Source organism: Anopheles ziemanni, chromosome 3 (assembly GCF_943734765.1).
Source record: "Anopheles ziemanni chromosome 3, idAnoZiCoDA_A2_x.2, whole genome shotgun sequence".
NCBI lineage: Eukaryota > Metazoa > Arthropoda > Insecta > Diptera > Culicidae > Anopheles > Anopheles ziemanni.
The window spans coordinates 3,939,951-3,966,337 of NC_080706.1; positions in this window are offsets into that span (position 1 = coordinate 3,939,951).

The following is a 26,387-nucleotide window of genomic DNA, read 5'->3' on the forward strand; positions in this document are numbered from 1 at the left end:
CAACCCCACATTTTATTCACTTCTCAAAGCTTGAACACTTTTGGCAGTAGGAAAGAAAAAACAACAAGATACAACACAACATAGAACCATTTGTCCCAGTAACCCTTCTTTTCGGCAGGTTCCAGTTAGTTCGCTGGTTTGTCCCGCAGGTTTTGGATCACAGGTGAGAACCGACGGCGCCCCCCGACGATGGACGGTAATAAAAAATGCAAACGATTTCAAAATTGCCAAGGAAAAAAAGATATAAGGGGAACCAAAGCGGTATTCGGCGAGAAAGGAAAGAACTCGAAGAATGTTGTGATGCTCGCCCGAGAAGATGCGAGATCGGGGAGAACGGAGATGAAGCCACCACAAGAGCACGAATAAGTCTGTAACCGCATTTATGGACCAACCGAGGCACAAGAAGCAGCAGTTGAATCACTGAACAGAAAAAAAGCACCAGCAAAGAGGGAGGTTTGTGGGTGAGTTTCGGTATGGAAGTGAACAACAAAATGAGTATAAAGAGAAGAAAAAAACAAGCTAACTGTAGTTAGGTTTTACCGGCAACGTAATAACTGCGCGCACCAGGTTGATAGTTCGGCGAGTGGTTTTTGAGTTTCGTGCTTTTCGTTCCACTGGATGAGAATCGCTTCCCTTTTTACGTGCATGGATGTTCCGGGGTCGGGCTTCATGCTGGCTCTACATGTCGTCATGCTTTTTGTTCCAATGCTACTGGATTTATTTTTTCTTATACCAACCCCTGTCCCACTGCCATTATTCGATGATTTTGTTTTATTTCGAGTCATTTATGATTTAATAACCGGCCTCAGTATGATCAAGCAGAATGACATCGCAACGAATAACTGTAGATTTAACTAAAGTAACACAAAACAACCTTCAACGAGTTTTGCAAATTGTTTGTGCTGGGCACAAAACAGAGGAAAGCTTCTTCTCTCCTGGTCGGAAGCTTGGTACAATATTTCATTCGGTTTTTGCTTGCCAACCCATCCCGTGGTTCCTCGCAGTGTTCGCGAATGTGAGAAAACACCTGGTAAAGCTTGCGATGTGATACAAGAGATCTTGCGAAAAGTTTTAATGCAGGAGTAAGTTGAATTTCCAACCCGAATAAAACAGATGGTGTTAGGAAAGGTGCGCGAAACATCATGAAGAAAACATTGAAAGAATTTAAATAACATAAACAACAATAAAGAAGAACATTGGCAAAACCTGGATGGAATATTGACCTAGATGAAATATTAATGTTAATTGGAGAAGAATGCAGACACACCTCTTAAAATAGTGCTTCGATGCTAAGTGGTTGGTTGATCCAATATTTATCTAGTTTGAATCATTCTATTCTACATTCCATTCGATTAATGCATGCTAAGCACATTCGTATCTTTTAGTATTTGTAATTTCCAAACAACGAAATTTCGGCTACTTACAAACTATATGGCTAAAAGCGGACAAGTTTGCGTTTGTTAGATTTCCAATGATCTTCCTTAGAGTGATTAGCACGGGTTAAATGAATTCTCCTACGCTTCGCAAATTACGGCTCTACTATAAGTGACACTATGATGTCGCATCTCGAATATTCAACGTCCGCTCAATCAGTGAATTTTCACACCTTCGTACGGCACACACGCTGCTCTCATCAGGCCAACGGCATTCCGGCTAATACCTCTGCAAAATGTACAGCCCAATCAAATAAACACACATCTCCTGCGATAGACATTGGAATTAGAAACTACCAGACCGATCCCGATGCCCACCTCGATGGAATCCTAGAGAATGTCAAACAGATCCTTTACCCACCGGTTTACAGGCCACAGTATGGGTCGTTACTGGCGAGACATTCAGTGCCGGTTCAACGGAAAGGACATGTCAGTCGTCGCGACTGCTGTCACGCCGAGCCGGAGTTAAACGAGCAATGAGTATGCAATACTGGGCCAGGGAGCCTCATGCAAAATGCACACACTGCAAACGAGAGGGCCGCCTCGAACTTCCCAGCTCCACATAAATACCTAGAGCCTGGTCGAAGCCGACGGAACCATTGCCGGATTATTCCATTCCGCGAGGAATTTAAACGGCTTGTGTTTGCGAGCGCTCTTCCCGGATGCTCCTGGTTCATGCTGGGAAAAACGGTGTGGAAATGGGCGTGAAGTGGAAGCGCAAGGACGGGGGAAAATTGCATCCTGGCAGACGATAGTGGTTAGTAGACGTGATACACGCATTTTCCTACTAGATGAAACATGCTATTTTGTCGATTTTCATATCCAAAGGACACGTCTGTCGCGCGATAAAAGACGTATGGAGTGGAATACTGATCATTTGAGCGAAACACAAATGTATCCAGAGTCCACTTTATAACGCAATGCAAAATATGTTTCATGTATCATTATTATAAAAGTAACACTGTTGTGTTAAACTACCAAATAAATGCATGTATAGCCTTTACTAAAACGAAGTTTGTTACATGAAACATTTACAAGTTTAATGCAAAACATGGAAACAGTCGTAGCTGAGCACATTTAACATTTAAACATGAACAGTTTACTACTAAAAGCAAGAAAGACACAATTTTCCGACAAATTTCTTCTACCGCCATAGCAAAGTGAAGAGGAAAAAGGACTGTGAAGGAAGTGGAAGACTAAGTATGAGAGGGCATGAAATATGCACTAACACATTTGACTACTCCTTGGTGCAGGAAGTAGCTGCTTTGCCCAGAGAGCTCCAAGAAAAACGTCCATCCATTCAGGCGGCGATCCTATTTGGTCCTGTTTCAATAACCCCTTGTCCCCAGACTCCCGCAGAATCTTACCCTCCACCCAAGCGCTCCACTTTCAACGACGGGAGCAATACGATGGGAGCAGTGGGAAAAGATTGAAATACGACGACCGGAGGCGTCAATTTGCGGAATTGAGCTTGATTTTGTTAGCACACACGAAAAGCCCGTCTGCAACCGGCAACTTTGGCAAGGACAAGGATGGAAACACCTTAGGCCAACAGGAGGGCTAAAGTGCGATGGAGCGATTTTGTGTGGGAAAACAGCAATTGGGAACCACTACGCATTTGTTAAAGTGAGAGAAAATTATGCCAGAGGGGAGAGAATGGGACGTGAAACAAACGATAAACAGGATAGCACAATGAAAAAGGATACAACATCACAAAAAGGCAGAGTAAAAGAGTAACAAGTGTACAATGTGAGAGTAAGAACGAGACGGTGCAAATGTGGGAAAAAGCACAGAGAGCATACCGTGCTCATTACAGAGAGAAAAAGACAAAATCAAAGAGTTAATAAGAGGTGAAACAGAGAAGGAAAAGCCAATTCGAGGATGTGCGGAACCGGAGTGAAAGGAGCGGGAAAATAATTTTCATCATATTGAAATGAGAAAAAGGATTCACAACAAGAGGGGGTGCTGGGGTTGCTATTTTCCGATGCGGGCGGGTGGAAAAGTTTACGCAACAAGAGCCAGCCAAACCCCAACATGATTTTGGTTTGATGCGGTAGAGGATTTTCCACGTCTGCGTCGACGAGGGGTGGGTTGTTCCATGGAAATTTGCCGGAGGAAAATAGTGTTCTTTTCGCACTCCCCTATTCTGCGCGCCTTTTGATTTGCAACAGAGTCTTTCGCCTCAATCGGCTTGTTGATTACGGACGAAAGTTATTATCATTTACACCGAGAAGAAAAGAAGACGACACCTGATTAACGTTTCTATTTATTTTTGACTTTTTTTTCATATGGTATTGAGTTTTTCTTAACACGTTCGAAGAAGTTACAATGGTAATCTTTAAAATTCATCCCACATTATCGAGTTCCTTTAATTTCAAAGTAATGAACATAAACGATTGTCGACACATAATCATCAATGTTAACTTCTTTCACTTCTTCTCAAAGATTTCACACTCTGTGATGACCCTTTCGAGTATACCAACTAACGTAAGATAAATTCAGGCCCACGGAACCCTTCGGAAAAACCCGCGCCGCATTTCCCGAGGGATGCGGTCGGCTGACAATTAATCACTGCATAATGTAGCCGAGCGGGAGAAAAAGACCAACACCCATAATGAAACATGCCTCTCTCTTGAACGGGAAACGAGGCACAAAGAGAATTTTAAGCGACGCCTTTCGGGGTGGCCTCTGCGACGTAGTTTTCCCCCGCTTTTGTGTACTATATTAGAAGAAAATCGTCAAGTTTTCCCTTCTAATCACATCAATAAACAACCCGGAAAGCGATAGGAAAATAAAGGCGATTCGTGTTCGACGCGGTGCGCCGGAAGGGACAAAGAAATGACTTTCACTGCCTTCTGTGCTTGGAAATCACTTTTCTTCTCCTCTGTTTATCGCATCTTGCTGAGGAAATGTACTTGAATGTGAGAAAAATCGTGAAATAAAAATAAACAAACGACGGGGCAGAACTGCAAAACCTCGGAGCCAAGATTGGAAAATTTGCCAGCAACAAACACAACGCCATCACAATCGTGTCGTCCTTGCGGGAGCGGGTTTTCCTGAACGTGAGTCAAGGCGAGAAGTAACCTCCTTCCCGCTGAAGGACATCGCTAAAAGGATGTTGAAGAAAGGGCGAAAAAAACTACGGAATTGGCGAGAAAAATGGTGTCCTTGTTCGTCTGGCTTCCGAGACAACGACACAGGAGAAGGCGCGCGCTCTTTTATGTCCCCCGCACGTAAGTCCTGAGTTTTCTTTCGGAGTAGCGCGGTCGGGACTTTCCGGTAGTTAAAAGTCTCCGGTCGATAGATTTGGCCAAAGCAATTTCACTGCCAGTCAAACACACCAACCGACCGACGACGTGCAGCACACGCCACCCTGGTGGAAAAAGGGGTAGATTCATAGAAAATTGATTCTCAAGCCTTCGGAGGAGGAGAAGGGAAGCGCTCCACACAACGTTGCGGATTTCGTTTCGGGCCACTCGACTCGATCCCTCTCCCTGGACATAAACATGCGCGTATCCTTTGGCGACAGGCCGTTCCCGGGGGGTGGGAGGAGGTTTATAACCTTCCACACATTTTCCAACCGTTCCTTCGCCAGAAACCTTCGTACGCTGCCCTGTTTCTGACAATCGCAAAACCGGTGGAATCGACCGCTGAGGGATTTCCGGAAAGACCGGGCAAGATTTCGGGCTAAGCCAGGAATAAAGGAGAAGTATTTGCGCCGAACCTGTTGGCTTGGTACTTACGGCGGGAAAATGTGTTTTCTCCAACTCGAGAGGCCGACGGTTCGTCGAGTTCAAGTATTTCCTGGAGTGTTTCTTGTGCGATTTCGAATAACATTGGCCCTTTGGGGGGGAAAATCAAGAGTAAACTTTAACAATCTTGAAGCAACTGGAAGTGTCGATGAAAATAAAATAATGACACAGAATAATTAAATATGAAAGCTAACTCACGGAGTGAAACATTGCTAATCTTGATGCGACCTATTTACCGATCGGTAGCAAATAAACACGTATTAAGAACAATGAAACAAAATGAATGCGGAGGTATAATTTCTTGTTTGCAAGGGGGGAAAAACTCTACCAAAGTGAGGTCTCCCGCTTTCCCCACTGGCAGAAGATACTCGAACCTCCAGGGAAATACCCTCTGGAAAACGGGCAAATGTCTATGCACGTGCAATGGTCGCGTGCTCCAACAACTGGTTCGCCCTCAACAATAAAACGTATTGTCGGGCGGTGCCGCTTTCGGCATGGACAAGGGCTTATTGGAGTGCCCGTGTCTGGTCTGTGTGCTAAGGTGCGAGACGGTGTTTGTCTTTTGATAGGACCAAAACTATCCGCAGAGGCGACGAGGGGGATGGAGAAATGATTACCGTTTCCTTTTTCTTCTGTTTCCGCCTCCTCCACACTGCCGAAAACGCGCCAGTTCCAATGAAGAAATCATAAATCTTCATTACATTTCCGCCCGCAACGTCCTCGGGAAAATGCGAATGGGGCGAAAACCGATGCGACGGGGGGTGGTGGGGTTGGTGGAAGTGGATACGATTTTCATCTTTTCCAACCCACCAACCAACCTCCGTTGTTTCCTTCTCTCCGTGTGCATCAACAGGCGTAACAAAGTTTCGCTTTCTCCTGCTCCACACGGAGCGAGTAGGAGTTTTCCTTTGCGAGCTGCGGTGTCGTACGTCTTATTTCCGGGGCTTTTCCCCCTCCGACAAGTGGATGGTGGATGCAAAGCGCCACGCAAATCGAAACCCCGGGAGTCATGTGCTTTGGAATATTTCAACCGGGAAAAACGGGCAACGGTGAAGTTTTCCGGTGACTTCACCTTTTATCGACCCATTGCTGGACAAGCCGAGACTCCACTGGGTTCGAATTTGATAGACACTCGCTCCGTCTTCCGAACGCCATTTGTTGCGAGCAATCAGGCACAACTGACAGGGTTCGTCGGGAAAAACTACCTTCTTTCCATGTTTGAAAACCAATAGCTTCAAGTGGAAAGAGAAAAACCAAACGCAAATAAATTTACACCATCTTATATTGGATGGAAGGCGCAGGATAATAGCGGAAGCGGCGGGTTGGAGTACTTGTGACCGGTCTAATCCTCTAGTAACCATTTCAAAGAAGGTGATTTACTTGAATTTCATTCCACCGTTTCAGATTCTAAATGTAAGGTAGTTTTTTCTCAAGTCTTGAAGCATTCTCAACCAAGCTAACAGGTTAACTAATTTCGTTTTAATTGTCGTTTTAATCAACTCTAATTAGATATGTTAGCAAGCTTTATACAAAACACTATTCAACTGCAAATAAGCTAATTTTTACGATAATCACAAAAGAATAACATAACGTGAGTTGTTTTGCGGTATAAAATAAGATTGCAGAACAAACAATAATTAACCAACTGCAATTTTTTTTAAGGACATTGAAGTTTTATTATATAAAAAATATATATATGCGTAGAGTTTTTTCTTCACAGGATGGCAGCTACTAAGAGTTTAGTTACATCTCTTGAAGAGATGTTTCAAGATTGTGCTATGGACTGATTGTTACTTTAAAGCTTGAAACACTTTACATATTAATTTATTGCTACTTATATCAATCTTAAACTAGTTTATTTGTTTATAAAACCAACTGCAAATAAAATATAAATTAAACGTAAACATTTTCATTATTTTTGTTGGGTGTTTACCTATTTTAAGTTTCCGAAAGCTTTTGACAATTAACGATAAGTGAAATTTGCACTTCACCGGCTTTAAAGTACTTCGACAAACAAGTTAATGAAGGGCCGTTTCAGTTTACGTTACCTTTTTCTTGTTGCGTTTATTTCAGCAAACATTTATACTTGTTTTCATTTTCTCAACCACTTTCCGATTGTGTTAGTGAACCTTTAGAAAGCTTGCAATAGAATAATAATTTCGGTAGAAAACATTGAATGCACCGCAAAAACCAGCCTCTCCGTTGTAGAGAGATTCCAACGGAAAGTCAAATACCCAACTCCCTTCTGGGACCGTCATTGGTTTGTACCGTACATAATTATGTCTTCTCGGTAGTTTGCCTTTTTTTCTTCTTTGCTGTTCATTTTATCTCCCGACATTTCACGCACCATCGGCATCGTCGAAGTGGGTGGACGCCGGGGGTTGCGAACGTGGGCGAACGAATAAATTCCGAAAAGCTCACTTCTGCCCACACCGGGGTAAAAGTAGACATTCCCACCGGTTTCCATCCGGGAAGCTCTGCTGTGACTCTGCTGTATTTTATCCGAAGCACCTCCTCATCGTTACGCCATGAAAATATAGCGCCGTATCGTTTCATCGTTTTCCCCCGGCTGGCTAAGAAAAAAAGGGAAAACGCACCCGAACCGAGGAACTCCCCTTCCGGAAACGGGAGGATGAAACGCACGCCGGGTGAAAAAAAACCACGATACAATCCGAAACCCTTTACTCACCACTCTCCGAAACGACAAATTCGTTCCCATTGTCTATCCGTTCGTTCTTATGCCATTCCTGGCGGCTCCACTTTAATACGCAAGGATGTTGAAACGCCCCCCCGGCATACAGGAGCGAGATTTTATGCTGCTCGAAATCTGCAATTAAGTTATTATGCTTAATTTAATGCCCGTTTCAACGTGGACGTGTAACAAAGCACTTCCCTCTCGAAGTCTTTGAACGAAGAGATTCTACTTTCGTGGAATCCCACTTTTTACCTTTTCCGGGTGTCGGAAAGCAAATCATTTGCTCGTTTACAACTAGATTACGTCTCAGGTGAAGGAAATAGCACATCCCAAATTCATACAGTCATCATCAAAGCCACAAGGGAGGAGGATTGGACTTACACAGTAAATTACGAAATAATATCTAAGAAAAACTAAGGCGTAAAAAGTCGTTAGCTAAAATTTTACCAGGCGTTTCTCCATAAGTGCTTAAAACCACTCTTTTTATTTTATTACATACAATTGTTCAAAGTTGGCTTGTCACCAACTTTTTGTCGCGGGGAAAATTCTTTTTTGACATTTTTCAATTCACAACAAAAACCGAAGCAGCTTGCTTACATCCTTCCGCAACGTTAAGGGCTACGGTTAAGTTGTCGGTCGGTTTCGTAACAGCCGGTTCCGTTACATCTAGGGAGTTACGCGCCCCCACACGCCCGAGGAAAACTTGACAAAACCGGGGCGGATTGCGAAGTAGATTATGCACACGCCGTCGCGGAACGCGCGCTGGTATTGAGCTCATATTCGGTGGCTCAAGTCATGAACGGAGTGTCCTGCACCGTTCACTCGAAGGACTCTACACTCCAAACAAGGGAAAGTCGTCGCATTGGAGATGAGGCGACCATTCTAGTCGCTTTTCTCAAAGGTGAACCGAGCGTCATGAGCAGCCTTCGTTGGTGAACCCAAAAGGCCCAACATTGGCCAAGGGAACCATTGCTAACAGGCTTTATAAGGCATGGGAACATAGAGATGGTAATCACCAAAAAGAGAGAGAGCGTATGAGTGAGAAAGAGCGAGTGAAAATTCGAACAACATTTTCCAACCTAACGGAAGTCACCCTCAAACAAAACTTGAACCTAAGCTGATAGACTGATTTTCCAACATCCGCTAGTGGAAGGTAGAGGGCGAAGGTTTCCGGACAGGACATTCAACAAACCAGTCACCATCGAATAAAAACGGACCCCCTCCACACACACACACACACATGCAAACGCACGCCAACACTGTGGCAGCCAGACCTGGGTTCTTCCTTTTGCCAGGCTGCCCCTTTTCACACACAAAGGAAAAGATACTGATGGTATGGAAAACGAGGAAAGAGGAACGTTGGTTAAAGGGATGAAAAATTTGCTGAGAACATCGCAAAACGACCGGAGCAGCGATGAAATTATACAAAACAGCCAGTCGGTCGGGAGGGAATGGGAAAACTTTTTTCTCGGCTCCCAAAACCAAACCAAAAACGGGGAAAATATCGGCATCGGCGGAAAAGATGAACACAGTTAGACAAAGTTCGGCCACCGAATGCGATAGGTGTGAGGAGGTTACGGACGCGGAAAGGAAAAATGGTAGGCGACTAGGGAACGAAGCAGCATCTTAGCCGTGGCCCTCAATCTTTACGAGATTGTGGTTTTCCTTTATCCTTTTGCTCGAACGCTCGAATAAGCCCTATCCTAGAAGGAACGAATAAGCCGTACAACGAACAGGAAAGTATTTTGCTCGTTTGTCCATTTCCACCAGCTTCCGTTTACTGGCGGCCCGTGCTTTTCTTCTTCGATTTTTAACCATTTTCCCTTTGAGGCTTTCGCGTTCTCTTATTTACCGTTTGCGAGCAGCAGTTTTACCTTTTTCTTTTCCTTCCTTTCGAAACGATGATGATCAACATTTCGGACAGGTTCTGTGTCTGCCCGTCTAGTAGAGTCTCTAGTGTAGTGCCTGAGCAACCTGCGGTTTGGGGCTAATAAGAGAATTTTATCAACACCATTAGGTGGCCGTTCACGACGACCTCCACGATGGGCAGGCTCGGCGGCTTCGATCTTCAAAGGCATTCAAAAGCCACAGCCTTTGTGTTTTCGGCACGAAAAGAAATGAAGCGCACTTCGGTGGGCGAAGGTTGAATAAAATTAAGGTGGAAAAGTGCGGTTGGGTTGGTTGCTGTTTTCGAAAGTGAAACTGAAAATTGTTTCCGTCTACCGTTGATAAAGAATTTCGGTGAATGTTATGGTGGTGGAGAATACCGTAGGAGAATCAACTAGGTGGGTTTTAGGGGTTGGCCCTATTTCTGACCAGAAAGCTGATTTTGTAAATTGAAATAAACCAGCTTCGTTCAGCTATGACTTTTCTAAACGTAAAAAACTGACTTCATAATTCAACACTATTGAAAATTGGCTTGTGTTAAGAGAAATTTCACCATCATAAAAATCCTTCATAAATATCCAAAATGTCTATCCACAAACGTTGAAACATCTTCCTCCTAACAAACAGACGAAAGGACATTAATTAGATCGAAAGCACTTCCCAGAAGCACTTTTTAAAATCAAGGACACGTTACGAAAAATAAAAGCTCCATCCCTTTCTTCCCTTTTCCCATCGTATCTGTGGCGGGATTAAAACTCGCATCCCCAAGTGATGGTAAAACTTTTCTCCACCGACATCGTGTCGAGTTTTACCCGCCTTTGTGAGTTGTTGTGTAGTTTTATAAAAATTTCCAATGAACCCTAGCGGCTTCCGGGAGTAGCCCTTTTCACCGAAACCCACCGACCGACCCCGACCGTATGGGAAAAGTTTAATGCCGATCGTTAAAGTTCGACCACACACACACACCGTCGAACCGTCGATAGAAGGTGAAAACACGCTCCCAAAAAAGAATGCAAATGCAAATGAGAGATGCAAAACGAAAGAAAAACAGGCGCCTTTTACACACATAGCACATCAAGTGGGTCCTCCGTCCTCGATGCTTGAAACGAAGACTCGCAAAAAAGAGAGAGTATACGGAAACCCGTGGGCGCACCCGGGTAAGACTTTTCCTCACGGAGAAGGTGAAGTAAAATCTCAATTTCATACACTTCCCGAGCTGCATTACAAATTCATCCCCTTTCATGTGCGGCTTGTGATCCACCGCAGCACTGTTCATGTCTTTTTCATTATTTCACCTACACGTGCACAACCTTTTTCATCGACGAATCCGGAACGCCCGGTGGGAGGAAAACCTGGTGGCACATTCAGGGGGGGAAAAGTTGAAGATTATAATCGTGCACCGAATGCCGTACACCTTTGCCGTTCCACACAGCGTCACCAAAAGGGATGGCATTCACCCCGACATGAATATTGAGTGCTTCGAGTTGGGCTCGAGTTCCGCAACCTGCGCAAGGCGACAAATAACTTCCTCAAACATTCACACACTAAAAAAAACCACCCACCCAAAAGGAAAACCAACGTTGCATCAAATTGCAACAAAATCAATGCACCGTTCTTCGCCTCGAACAGGAGTCGGTCTAAGACCGGATCAATGCACCCGCTTTTCCGCTTCCTCCTTCGATGGGCAAACATCATCCACCAGAACCCAGCTCTAACATCCGGTTGAAGCTCTACCATCCGGTTTTACATTCCTACTCGACTCTACCTTTAGAACGGCTCGGGGTTCGAACGCACCATCATCATTCGCCGGGTGGAAAAAGAGCCATCATCGTCCATCGAAGGAGCGAAAAAGGTGAAAAAAAAAAGAACCAAACGACAATGATGTAGCAGAACCAGACGTCCCATGCGTGTGCGTCGGGGAGGGGGGCAGGGAAAATCAATGATTTATTATCTGCAATCCGTCGTGTTTTCCATTTTCGCCAGCCAGAAAAGCTAGCGCCCGATCCGTCGACCAGGGTGGTGGGAGGAGGCGATTGTGTCAATACTGTTTGATCCTTGGCAAGCGATGAATCGAAACCGCTTTGGACGTTCCGTTTCGTTCCAAGTGTGTGTGTGTGTGTGTGTGTGTGTGTGTGTGTGTGTGTGTGTGTGTGTGTGTGTGTGTGTGTGTGTGTGTGTGTGTGTGTGTGTGTGTGTGTGTGTGTGTGTGTGTGTGTGTGTGTGTGTGTGTGTGTTTACTTGCGTGGGGGCGATGGAAAAGGTCGAGAGAAAATGGTATTTTGTGAATATACCCTTACTCCCACGGAAACAAAAACTACAACGAGCCAATTTTGTGCTACTTTATTATGGTGGTAGAAAGCTTTACCTACTATCAATATACTAAACGTTAAAGTATTTTGGAGGAAACCCCAAATTTGTGACCTATTTAAACTGAAGAGCAATTAATTTATAAACCACCAGGCGTCTCCATCGATAAGTTTGTTCATTATTTTTTTATGAAAATAACCAAAAGTATCTTTGGAAAATGGGAAATTGTATGCATGAAATAACGAGCTCAGTGCTGGAAAAATGCCTCCAGAATGTTACTTCAAGATAGTTCCACGCCGTTCCGCGTCGCAATCCACTCAAGCTCGACAACGGCAACACTCTCATTTGTCCCGGCTGACACACGAACACACGCAACCGTCAGTATTTCCCGGCCCACACAATATCCTCCTTCCAGCCCTCACCTATCGGAAAATAGCGCAAAACAGAAACGCCAACCATAATGCTACGGACTGAGTCGGCTCTCTCTCAGCTTCACCTCGACCGACCACCGAACCCCGACCGGAGTTGATGATTTATGACGTAAAGCTTTCCCGACCGATCTCTCCCCCCATCCCCGGAGAGGTGGTGGTGTACGTGCTGCTTGTCCGTACGCAGCCGGTACCACCCACCCATCTTTGGTGCTTTTCCCACCCGCGCGTTCGCTTCCACTTTCCAGGAGCGAACAAGGCACATAGTTGACACTTGATTAATTACGGAGACTTATCGTGTCGATTTCGCTGTCGGATGATGTTTGCTGGAAGTTTGGGTGGGGGGTTTGGGGAAGCGGAGCGGTTGTTTTTCCCGTCCGTTAAAGATCCACAGCCGATTTGCCGGTGGAGTTCACCTATTTCGTCTGCTGAATTTTCCCGTCCCGAACACCATGTTTGGGGTGAAAGTGGATGTGAAACTAATGTTGTTGTGATTTTCCCGTTGAGTTCTTTTACTATGCCAACAACCATCGTTAAACAAGCGTGGTTGTATGTCGTTCCAAAAACTGATAGTGAAACTGGATTCTGTCGCAGTTAACCTCGCAGTATCTGCAGTCGTATCAATAAAATGTTTAATCCAGAAAATCAACCCAAACGTTCGATGTGGTTGATGTCCGTCCATTGCACCAAACCACCATTCGTCCCGTAGGCCGGAGAAAGCTTTGGCAAAATGCCATCCAGGAGTCGAACTCTGGTTTGTCTATGACCCTCTCCAAATTCCGAATATCGATTGTAATGTCTCAGGTAATTCCAGATTTGAGGCGAGTGCAGACAATTTGCGTGTGGATCGCCTTCCCTTTTCTCTACTGACCAAAGTGCCCAAGAGTCGCCAGCCACAATATACTAACCAGATTGCAGTAGAAGGTAGCTCACGGAATGGTTCGGTGTTCACAAATTTAGAGCATTTCAGGCTCAAGAGTCCACCTTCGCTTCTACTCGTCACGAAGGTAGAAGAACCAAATACTGGTCGTCGCTTCTGAACGGACCCCTCCTGAACCCCAGGAAATGTAAATATTTTGCTAAACTGTCCAAAAAGTGCCATTTGGAAAATCTAATTTCCAGCAGGTCCCCCCGTCCCTTCACCGTCGTCGTCGGCTCTTCGAGTGAACGAGAACGATGATGTGCGTGTGTGATGGAAAATCCTAGCCAGTGGATCGTCCTTCTTCTCCGTGCCCGAGGCCACATTCGTTACTGCCATTCGTTGCCGATGGGAAGCGCTTTCCGTGCAGCTGGTACGCCATCATCATTTCACCTTCCACGCCAGTCACGGAACCGAAGGCCAAAAGAGGGGCGGGATCCAAGGACCACAAACACCCGGCGCACCGAAGCTACTCGGAGCGTTGGGCAAACATATTTTGATTTTTCCCTCCCGGAACTACACATTTCCCACGCAGCACCCAACGAGTTCTATTTCGAGAGCGTACCTTACCTACGACAGGACGACTCCATTTCCGAAAACGTCAAGATATTTCGGCAGGGTGTAGCTCTCGTCTATGACCCTTCACGGGCGTCGGTAGCATTATAGATGTACTCTCCACACACCTGAGCCGGTCGGAAAAATGTGCCATGGTGGAGTCAAAAATGATACCCTTTGAAACGATGAAGTAATTTGAAAGGGTAAATATAAAGTTTAAAGAAAATCAATGGAGCATTGTCAAGGATAAGTGTATAGGCTTAGACAAGCATAAAGAATAAATAAAGCAACAAACATGTCACAATCGCGATATTACTAAAGAAGAAAAGGTGATAAAAAAGCAATATAAATAAACAAATAAAACAAAATCAAACAAATTTAAAGGTCACAATAAAAAGAAACTCACGTAAGATTACAAACCAAATTAGTCTTGTAGAATAAATAAATAATTCATCTTCAAACAACAGCTAAAACAGTAAAACAAATGTTTGCTTGAACAAAATCTTAACGAAGGCAAAGAGATAGTTTTGATAAATATAAAAAAACGCCTAAGTAGCTCACAATAACAAAAAACTAAAGTTACGAATTGATTTACACAGGATTATGTTTTAAAGAAGATAATTAAAATGGACTCTTCTAAGAAGATAATTGAATCAAACTAAACACACTTGGTCTACCAGAATAAATAAATATTCTGGCCGGTAATCAAGCACTGGAAAACCAGCTTGTTAAAGGCATATCAACTACTAACGATACATGCAAACATGAAACACCCTCCAAGGACTGCCACGAAAACAAACCAAACAAGGAAAGCGATGATTAAAACAAAAGTGATACATAAAATCCACATAAGCAAGGCGCTGCCTGTTGAGTTGTTGAACGAGGGAAAAGCGAAAGGCAACCAGTACGCAATTACACTAACTATCTAATCTTCTTTCTGCTATCTCCGCTGCAGCGCCTTCGAGTTTATCATCGCTATCGAAGGGTGGGAAAACTCCGTCCCCCTTGCGGGAAGCGTCACAACAGCGCAACGTCCTTCTCGTAGGCGCATTTTCGCGTAACACAATAAATGGGCCGGGAGTGTGTGCGATGTGAACCGGAAAGGGGGCCAACAGATTGCACAAAGAAAATTCAACCGACGTTTCACCCTATTACGCTGCCAAAGGACGGGCACACAAACACACACACGGAGGACAGTTGTTGACATTTTGGCAAATCTCGTCCCAAGTTAGTGGCTGCGAATTTGCGAGGGATTTTCCCGAGTCCCCTGCCTTGAGAGAGCGGGAGTAATCGAGGGTAAAATTAATTTGAATGCTTCGGAAGTATAGAAGGCCGACTGTGCATTATCAGAGCTTGGCGATGATGGTGATGGTGGTGATGGTGTGGCTACTTCTAATAATACAATTAATGCGACATTCAATCACACCGACACTGAACAAATGAGAAAAGCGTGAGTGAAACGATGAGTGTGAGATGAATGAGCCGAATGGGATAATGAAAACATATACGGATAAAATGCCACACACGCTGAAGAGGATGATGTACATTAACCACATTTGTCATTAATCTTGCCCTTACAATCAAGTAATTTACGTAGCATTTAATAATTATTTTAAACTCGACATGTGTTTGAGTGATTCGCTTCTCGGAAGATACATTCCCAATCCGCTCGAAGGGAGCACACTGTGAGTGGAATCCGTATTGAAAAGAACCTGCTTCCATCTGCGAAAGGGAAAACGGAAGGTGCCCGCACATTTGTCACCCGTTTAGTGTTTTCATTTGTCAGCCGTGAGAGAGAGTGTCGTGTGCCGCCGGGTGACGTTGCTGGCCGGCCATGATTTAAACACGTCTGTCAGCGGTGTTTGTCAGATGGTGACACATCGCCGTGAGGTGGGGGAAAATGGTGGAGGAAAAATTGAGAATGCTTCCCGCAGGGGGAAAAAAAGGAAAGGAAAGAATGGATGAAAAAGACACGACGGATATATTGAATCGCGCGGCGCTGGGAGAGCTGCTATTTCTTTGGAGCATAGTTTGCGTAACTTTTTTCTTTGGTTTGGGTGGAAAACAAATAAGAAATAGAAAAAAAACAAGGAAACGAGTTCTCAAATGCGACGGTTTGCAAAAAAAAGGGAAGGCAAATAAACGTGATTGCTCGCCTCAGCATCCTAACTCGAGCATCGCTGCTAAAAAAGCTGCAAACGGATGGTGCAGCAGCCAACAACAACACTCGTTCACTTTCTCCTGACTTCTTCTCGCGCAAAACTGCATCAAACCCCCCTCCACCACCACCTCGAAATGGCCGGGGGGTGAAGGGAAGAAGAAAAGTCCGACGGCAAAAAGCATCTGCACGCCCCGACGAGCCAGAATTGAATTGATTGTCGCGCCGGGCAGACACGGCATCCCTCATTCGTCCCATCATCATGACGGTTGGACGCGTTCAAATCGTTCCGATCGTTTCCCTTCCCAACATCACACCCCCTTCCCTGGGAGGAAAACGTTCTCCCTCTCTCTCCTTCTCACACTTCGGTCACAAATCGAAACGGTGGAATGCGACGCTCGTCGGTCGCGGGTTTCGCGGACTTTTCTCACGTCGGCTTATAATCCGCCGCCGCGTACGGAAGTTATCTGTGGATGAATAGACTCATCCCATCCCTCCTCGTTACTCCCACCCCCTTCCGGCACCCAATGGCCGGTGAAGAGTGTAACGGAGAGAAAGCACAGTCACACAATCAACAGACCAAAAACCAAACCAGACCAAACAGGACGCTAGGGATTTTCGGGACAACAAACTGTCCTGGCCGCCGCAAAAATCCAACTCCCTCGCCTTACCTTGGGTTTTCCAGAACCCCGTCCTTCCCGCCCCGTAAATTCAATCTCCTCCCGAGTCGAGCGCTTGGGACAAAAACGGCACGGGCTTTCCCGGAGCACGCGATAAGCATTACCGAACATTATTATATCATTTAACCCAACGGTCAATCGAACGGGAACCACCCGCCCCGTGGTGCGGGTGGTAGGGTAGGCCGCACGACGAAGGGAGAAAGTATGCAGGCCCCCATGAACAGATGGCCGTGCAGCAGAGCGCGTCGCCGTTTCGTTTTCCCGACTAGCTGGCTTTGATGCGAGATCTTCTCGGATGTCGGTCGCGGACGGGCGAGAAAATCATCGAAGGCGCGCGCATGTGCCGTCCACCGAATCCGCCGGGTCTCTCACAAAGAGACCACTCACGCATACAGCCTCACCGAACCGTACAGATACCACTGCAAAGCACGCACACACACACAACCCAAGAGGGAACTCTTCTACCACAAACAAAACGGTTTGGCCGCTTCGCTTTTAGCATTTACAACTTCCGAAAATTGTCCCCCCACAACCTTCGGCCGTTTCCACTTTCCCCTTCCCGCACAAAGCACCCTTGTTGGCAAGCCCTCTTGACACCGCACCCGGCCTTCCGCCCGCCACAGACGGTGCGTCATGTGTAAATATTTAATGAACCGAATTGATACGCTCAACTCGATCCACTAGAGATGCCGACTCCGGTCGTCGTAACGGTTGGGCATCTGGATGGGGGGGTGGGGGTGTTAACCGGCTCCAGAGAGGGGGACGCGGGGAGCGCAGCAAAAAGATCCGATCGACTTTTGCTCCACAAATGAAACCAATTATGATGCGCGGCCTCCTTCGATGGAAAAGGTATCGGACGGTATTTCGTGCGCTGAGATGATTTATTTCCCCCATCAACTTTTCCACCCAGACGCGGTTTGTTACGGGATGAAAATTAGTCCATTTTACCTTCTAGAGTACAGGCACGTTTTAGGAAAATATCCTTAATATAACCGACTAATAAGTTCAGCGCAAATAAGCGTCGACATTCGGTGAAACATTATTCACTCCAGCGCACTCGCGTTCCAGCGTGACTTGTGGCACGCAAACCGATGTGCCGTTTTATCTCGACTCGATTTGCGTTTGCCGATGACGCACTTCTGTGTATTATGGAAGTTAAAAATAATCACCCGAACTGGGAATCGGAAATAACATTCGACAAATAGCATTACTTCGCGACGTAAAAGAAGCAGTGAAGTAAGTAAACAGCTACTTTGCAATCGAAATTGAGTTCGGAGTGGAGTGAAAAAAAATCTTGTGTCACAGAACATGCGTCGTGTCGTATGCGTCGTGACGGGACGTTTGAAAGTTGAAAGAAAAACGGACAGCACCAGACCGTTCTCGTCGTAGAATGTTTCTATTTTCTTCCACACTCGCCCGCTATCGAGTTGTGAGTTCGATTCGGTAGCAGTACCGAAACTTCATCACTTCCCGAATTGGTTTCTAATCGTCGGACAACATAATGTGGCAGAGCGAGAGAGGAAACCGGGGAAAACGATACCAGCGTTTTGGGGGTGTTGGGTGTATTGGGAGTTTTCCACATATTTCTCCCCACCCAAGAGCCGCACACAGTGTGTCTTCCTTTGGAACAAAATAATTCCCCTATTTTTACGTTTTTCGATGTACTTAGTGACTCTTCCGGAAAAAAAGGAAAGCAAAAGGAAAATAAACCGAATAAAAAAATCAACGCATTAGAGGTGGAAAAATAGTTGTTACAGTGGGAAAACGCATGTCAAACACTCGTCACGTCGCAGCGAAACCCTAGCAACCACAAGTCCGATAGAGAAAAAAAAAACAGTGCCAATGCGGGGAGTTGATGCTGGCGATCGTAAACGACGGTGAGTTTATGTTGACCCTTCCTGCTCTCCTTTCCACAAACCAAGCTCCCGGTGCCCACCGTTGGCATGATAAATCTGTTTAGAAAAAAAGACGAGAGGGTAATAAAATATTTGTCCATCTCTTCCGTCCATGAACCGTCGTCCCCTTTTCATCTGATCCAGCGCTGTAATCCATCGCTTCACGCGGGATGATGGGCAGATGAAAAAAAAAAGAAAGGGCAGGAACAAAAAACTCCAACTGATGAAAAAAGTTAGCCGAAAGCAAGCATTAAAAAAAGCAGGACTGCGAGCGTGAGTGAGAATCGTGTGGATCGGGGCATGTCGTCGTCGGTGAGATCGGAGAACTTTATGCTCGAACGTGTCAATCGGTTTGCTCCTTGCTTGGTGGGATATATGTTTTTTTCTTTACGATCGCGGGGCGCGCATTTTGATCACTTCCACCGAGCGATTAGCGCGGGGAGAGCGAGATAAATGCACAAAGGAACGATAATGCGGAGGTGCGGAGAAGAACGCCGAAGGGGAACAAACCAGGGAAGGCCAATGTGAATAAACCAAAAGTCAAATTGGTGCCGTGGGAGAAAACGCGCGCTGGCTTCTTTTCCGAGGTGAAAAGGGAAATCCATTAGAAGAAAAAAAAAAAGGAAGCAAACTGGCGAATCTCTGCAATGAATAAAATTATCTTCCATTAAAACGGCAAGCGCCGAAAAGTCACGCGTGACGAGGAACGCAACAGTGACAGATTGTGGTGAGCTAATTTTAATTTCAATTACATTCGATTGGATTGTGGAAAGCCACGTTTTGTTTCACTTGCTTTACTTTATTTTTGGCTTGGAGGCAGGAAGTTTTCAGCGAAAAGCCGTTTCACAATTGATAAACTAACAGATTGGCAGTTAATTTTTCTCCTTTTTTAATAACACTCAAAACGTTTAAGATTTCCAAATAATAACAACGAGTAAAACCGTTGTCGAAACAGAACCTACACAATGGTATTAGCAAAACATTTTAAACTCAACTCATAATGAATATAACATTAACAACATTGTGCAGCTACCGTGCTACTACTTCCTTCATGACTCCAAAAAATAGAAACACTTCTGAAAAGAACCGAGAAGACCCTCCAAAATTACCCCTTCGATAGAGGGAGCGGAAAAGAATCGACATCTTCTTTCTGATCATCATTCCCGGCAGGACCTCCAACATAAACTGCGTAGTTAAACGGCGAGGCGAGGTGCAAGGGAGAACGACATGTTCCACCTACTTCAGCAGCATCGAATCCGGCAACATATAATACCTTTCGAGCGCAAAAGCAAGCCCGAGAACTGAGGCAATCCCGAAAAACATGTAGCGCTGTGTGAAGCGTAAACGTAACGACACGCAGCGAACACTACACACAACACACCGCAGACCATTTGATATTCCAAACAAGATTATATTTTATGAGGTGCACACACACACACATAGACATGCAAACAAGCAGCCACCGGCACCGCCGCGGACACGACTCCCATCCGGTCGCAGCATCCATCGCGTGTATCCAGAAAATGCGTCCTCATCTCACTCTGATCACCAGTTGCGAGAACATCGTCTCACCGGGTTTGCCGGAAATACTTCTCTGTTTGCCTCAACAAGCTGAGAAGGCAAACGACCAAAAGACACACCACGAAACGAGAGCAAATGAGCACGTTCCATCGGCTGTTCGTTGGGAAAGGAGGCATAAGAAAGGGTGCAGGGACAGCAACTTGTTCCCTTCCGTTATTTCCCCTGACCTAACCGAAAGGCAGCATCGCTGGTTTGCTCACTCGAACGTCGGTGGGCTCACTTAGCTCATCTCACGAACCGTTGGTGATTACTTGGGAGATTACCTAAAGCCTCGAGAAGTTGTGCATGGAAAAAAGCAAAAACTGGATTTGAAAAAATGAAGAAATAGAATTGTTAATTGAAGGACAGTGAATTACATAAAGAAAAGTTGAATTGCATATTTAAAAAGTTATGTTTTTCAGTCCAATATTTAAAAAGAAAGGAAAAGTTTTAACATAACATAACATGCATCTTTTTAAATTTATATTATTGAATACATTCAACAGTCAATAGCAATGGGAAAACAAGCATCGAATCAAACACGAATTTGCTCGTAAAAGTTTGCACACTTTTGTCCATCCTAACGTTCACTCTCTGTTCTTCTGTTCTTGGTTGAAGAATTGTGTTAGATTATATTTTGAATACTTGAAACAAGACCATCTATAGATTTCTTCACTATACTTCTTGTTATACACTTGTTTCATTTATTTCTTTAAGAGAAAATCAGCACCATCAGCCGCACGGACAGTGGAAAATTTATCAGGAAAAGGTTCATCATTTATCTTTGAACTACATGCACACTCATACCACCGATTGTCTCCCTGCCACGTTCTTTGCTACGGTCTGTATCCCGTTGGTTTGTTCTATTCATGTTCGCATGCTGAACATATGGCTCACTGTTTGGGGGAAGCAAGAAGCATACTTACATTTGTCTATCACGTTTCATGCTCCCGCAATGGACCCCTTGTCTTTTTGTTTATCGAGTTGTTGTAAAAATAAACATGTAATTTTTTACAGTTCGCGCTTGCCCTCTGCTTTGTTTCTTCAATCATAGATCTATTTGAAAACGCGATTAACACATTATGAAAGAGAAAACAAAACCCATGGAAAAACACCTTTGACAACTCGTACTTCAAAAAGTTTTCCCGATAGCTTCATTGTGGTAGCATTTTCATCTAAGCTCACTGCTAGTATCATTATCACGCATTAACATCCTCACTCATTCCATTGCTGTCGGATAGAAAAGAAGCTTATTCATCCGACTTCCAACTGGTCCGTCGGCGGAAAATGCCGCCGGGAATTACTTAGAACGTATTCCTACGCTTTTTCGTTGATAGAGCAACGGCGAACGATGAAATATTGTGGACGGAAGACGATGAAACAGATTGGATTGCTGAAGAAAGCTATCAAAAAATGGGGGAAAGCAGCAAAAAACGAAGACGACAAGCAATGAATAAAGGGCAGCAGAAACGCAAAAATGGATCAACCCTTTCAGAAACCGATGCGTAAGAGGCAAAATCGATTTAAGGCACTTCTTCTCGGCGATAAAATTCACCCACCGGAAGCAGTCCCGTTTCACTTTGTCCGCTTTTTTAATTGCATTAGAAAGAGATTAATCTCCATCAGAGCGTGTGTCGGCATCGGTTGAAATCCTTGCAACACATTTAACCGCCGGAAGTGACGACCTTTGGGATCTGACTTGGCGCACTTGACGAAAAGAAAACCCGAAAGAAATACTAAACGTTCTTAGGATCTAGCCAAAGGCCTGTGCATTGGAGAAAAAATATGTTACTACCTTTTCACTTTTGTTTCGCATCCGGCGAAAGTAATAAATATTGACAGCAGAAGTTGAATTTGGAGGGAAAATTATTAAATTATGCTTCTCGATTACGCCGCCGGATATTCCGGGGCCTTCACGCTGTCCATTTGATGTCGCTTTCCGGGTTTTCCCGAGCCGCTTGTTCGCGGAAAACGAGGGGAAATTCTCGACGATCGTGGATTCTCTCATTTATTTTTTTTCTGTTTTTCTTTTTTGCATTCCCTCGGTTACGTAATTTACACCAACCGAAGTACGCCTTTTCCTTCGGGGTCTTTTGCTTCGCCTTTCCACCATCCTCTACCGGCGTCCGCACCAACCGACGAGTTTTCTTTGTTCCGAATGTTTCAGCCGAAATATTTCCACGGAATATTTAACGCGAACTTGGTGGAAAAGGGGCGACGGACGCGAAAGTGAGGCGTTTAGGATTTCTGTTCCTTGATGAAACGTCCGTCCTTTTTCTGCAATTCCTTTTTTACATTCTGTCGGCGATGATCTCCACCCCGTTCCGATGTGTTTTCCGCAAAAAAATCATCATTTTTCGTTAGTGAATTTTAGTTGACCGGAAGGAACAGATTAATATTAGTCGAATGGGAGGCAAAGGGAACCTCCGCGTTCACCGTTTTGGAGGAATTGAATCCTCGCAAGGAAGTGAAAAGGGAAGGAAAATGGTGTCGACCAAGCCGAAGGGACACATCGGATTAGGTCAACCGTAACCGAAAACGTGAAAAATCCGGAAGTCGGCCGGCTCAACACGGATCAAATTCGGCTTGGAGAGCGTTGGAGTCGTTCCGGGAAGAGTGAATTTGTTATCATCATCATTATTATTATTATTATTATTGCCATTATTACCATCATTATCATGACCACTGGCTGGGAAGCGTCATTAGGCAAATGTTACCGAGAATGATGATACCATCGTCTTTGTGCAGAAGGTTTCTGCTTTCGTCCGGAAATCCGAACCTTTTCCCGTGTTACACGCGAGGCAGGGAATTTGTTTCTGATTCCCGCAAATGCCGCCCAGCGGAATTCGCAATTTCGTCACGTTATTTTGCAGCAGCGGAACGCGCACAGATGTAGGTTTTATTGCGCGAAGCAACTAGCAGAAGGTTCGCTGCTGATCAAATTCCAAAAGTTTATGATGGTTTATTAGGAAACAATTAGTAAATTGAATTACGAAAAGAAAACCCAAAGTGTGCTGTTATTAGATAAAGAAGTATGATACCTCTTGGAGCCTTTTCGTTTACTGGATCTTATAAAGTTGATGGAAAATTGCAGAAGAAGAAATAAAATTCTTATAGCGGAACAAACAATTCAAACGAAAGTCAATCAAATATTTCTGTTATTGTTCTTGGTTCATGAGAAAAGGCACAATGGCGTGCAAAAGAAACGGGGAAAACCTTTTATCTGCGATATAGCAAAGATTGTGTTTTCCTGTGCAGGATACCTTCCTTCTGCATCCTACCAACCCCCGACATCAGCATAAACTGTAAGGACGTTCTGCACCAACCCGAAAACTCATTCGTTCATTCACAATGTTTCAACCACCGGTTTCCCATTTTTCTCGGATGGTTCATTGATTTTTTGTGTGTTTCCTCTATCCCCTTCGGGTCGAGTGGAATTAAGGGTGAAAAAGATCCACTCTCTACCCTCACTCCTCTCTCGGGAAACAGCAGCTCGGGTGGTGGTTGTCGACAAACTTGGATTATTTCCCAGCGACTCCCAGTCGTAGAGTCACACAACTGGGCAGAGTTTTTCGCCTTCTCGGCTTCTACCACCAAACCCAAACCAATCGCGTAAGCATCTCCATTTGCAGCACAACTTCAGACGGGGTTTGTTTTGTGTGAATTTTCTAGCCGAGTTGCGTTTTTTACATCGAACATAACATGCAGATTTAACGCGACGGCGGACTGGGGAAGTGAAGCAAGAAGCATAACGTAGGGTAAAAAGAAAGAAATATCTTTATATTAAAGGAAAGGAAAAGGACAAAGGAAGCAACAGCAGGACGAAGCAGCAGGAACAAATAACATAATTTTGCATCGTACTGAGCGAGGGACTTGGATGTCTTTCGTTTTCCCGTTTCGAATTTTCCCCCTTCCGAACATGTGGGATAAATCTGTCTGGGTTGTTTTGGTGGAGAATGCAATTACGAATGTGCAGTGTCGCTTATAGTAGGATAGTTTAACTAACTCTTTTGCCCAACCCATCCTGCACAATTGCTATTTTACGACCCGCCGAACAGACATAGTCCCGAAAATTATGCTCCTCAGAGTGTGCCAAATTCCGCGCTTCCTTTAAAACTCTACAGGCTTTTTCACACACGAACCGTTGCCAGAAAGCGGATCATAATTTCTTCACACTTCTCGTCGCCATCGATACACGACCGCAAAAACGGCCGTGGCAGATTCGCTGCCAATTTTCTGCAATCCGTTTCTGCGTTTTAAAATTGGCCAACATTGGGCCGCCATCGACAAATCTAGTCTCCACTCACCACAAACCGCGGGAGACGTTTTTCCAATTTGATTTCCGGTCTGGTTCATCTATTTCATCATTATCCGACTGTTGCAAAGGGAGTGGGTAAAACCATTTTTGTAATTGGTTTGGATGTGTGACAGGTTTTTGGTAGGCCGAAGTCGGAGGAATTGAACCTCAACGAAAACATTTTTAAGAAACACTTATCTATAGTCGACGACAAGTAGAGGAGCGTTTTATCAGAATCTTTAAGCTGTGAAAAGCCAACGAATCGTAAAGTGGTTTGTCAAATTCAGCGAAAACCGAATGCTCTCGAAAGAACAGTAACTTTTTCATTTTCCATCAGACATTCTAGTTACTACCACTCCACTGATGATTTCCACGGATTATTCCTTCTGCAACATGCTAGAAGAAACACAAGAGAATTTCGTTAAATGTCGAAAAGTCAATAAACTTCTGAAACGGTTCTATGAATTTAAGTACTGTGAATAAAGAATGAAAGCAAATTTTGCAGCTAATTTCAATTAGATAAGTGTGCAAAAACTGTAATGAATTTATATCTTCACCAAAGAGTCTCAATAAATGAAATCCGCATTAAATAGATACAGCGAAGACTCTAAACAAAATAAAAGAATTATTGCTCAAAACATTTGCAACTATCAAAAGATTTGTTTAACTAACCAACAAATATGCCTTGTACAAAATACAACGTAGCTTCGTATGAGAAAATAATCGATGTAATTCCTATCAATTCCGATACCAACAATGCCCGCCCTTTAGCAAACAGTAAAGCAACAGTCCGAAAGCCCCCTTTTATTCTTCCTTCTTGTCCTAATCTCGTGCTCGGCCGAATCCCTGCCAGGAGCATCTCGTCGGCGTCCCAGAAGGACTCACACATCATCACGATGGGTAGTTAGTGATTACTTCGACGGCCCCAAATTGGGGACCCGGAAAAGGGGGGAGGTGGGCCGGACGAGTTTTCCGGACGGAACGGAAAAGGGAAATAAAAGATATCTCCCCGAGATTGACTTTGCCTGTGTGTCTCTCTGTACAAGTGGTTTCTTTTCCCCCATTTTCCGGGCCTTTGCTCAATGTGCGAGCAGCTCGCCTCGCTCACACCAACGCATCCACATCCAATGTTTCATGTGCTGGCCGTTCGCTAGACTCTCGGGGCTTTGCCGTCTTCGGTGCGCTGTTGTCAACGGCGTAGTAGAGTCGATGTCGCCGTCACTCTCGTTGCCAAGAGTTTAAATCACCTCCACGCCCTCGGCCATACGCTTCCGATTTCCGTCCGCAACTGTTTTTACATCCTGTTTTCACAGTTACAGCCCACATAGAGGATTGTAGTGTAATACAATTATGAATATTCGCATTTAAAAACGCCAACTTTCAGGCATAAACTACGTGTGCGGCTTGTTCCACTTTCGACTAAATATCTTATGGAAACCTGCGAAAATTCTGATACAATAGATTGAGTGCTGTCAAATACCGAATCGTACTGTAGTGTACCACCCGTAATCTTTGTCCATAGAACAGTCGCCATTCCGCCGTACACACAGCTTAACGCCGGTGGCGTCGGAAGAACTTGTTGTTACACGAAGTTTTCCATTTGCCTCGTAATGGCACACCCACACACACACCTACACACCAGCCCCGCGTTTATGCGCCTTTCGACACCCTCCACCGCCCAGCGTAATCATCATCATCATCATCATCATCAACAGCATCAGCAGTGGTATTCTGTGTTGCGTCGTCATAATCGGAGATGCATGCATAGGGTGGCGGCGGTTTCGGCAGTTTGCTCCCGATGATGTTGGCCCCTGTGTGGTG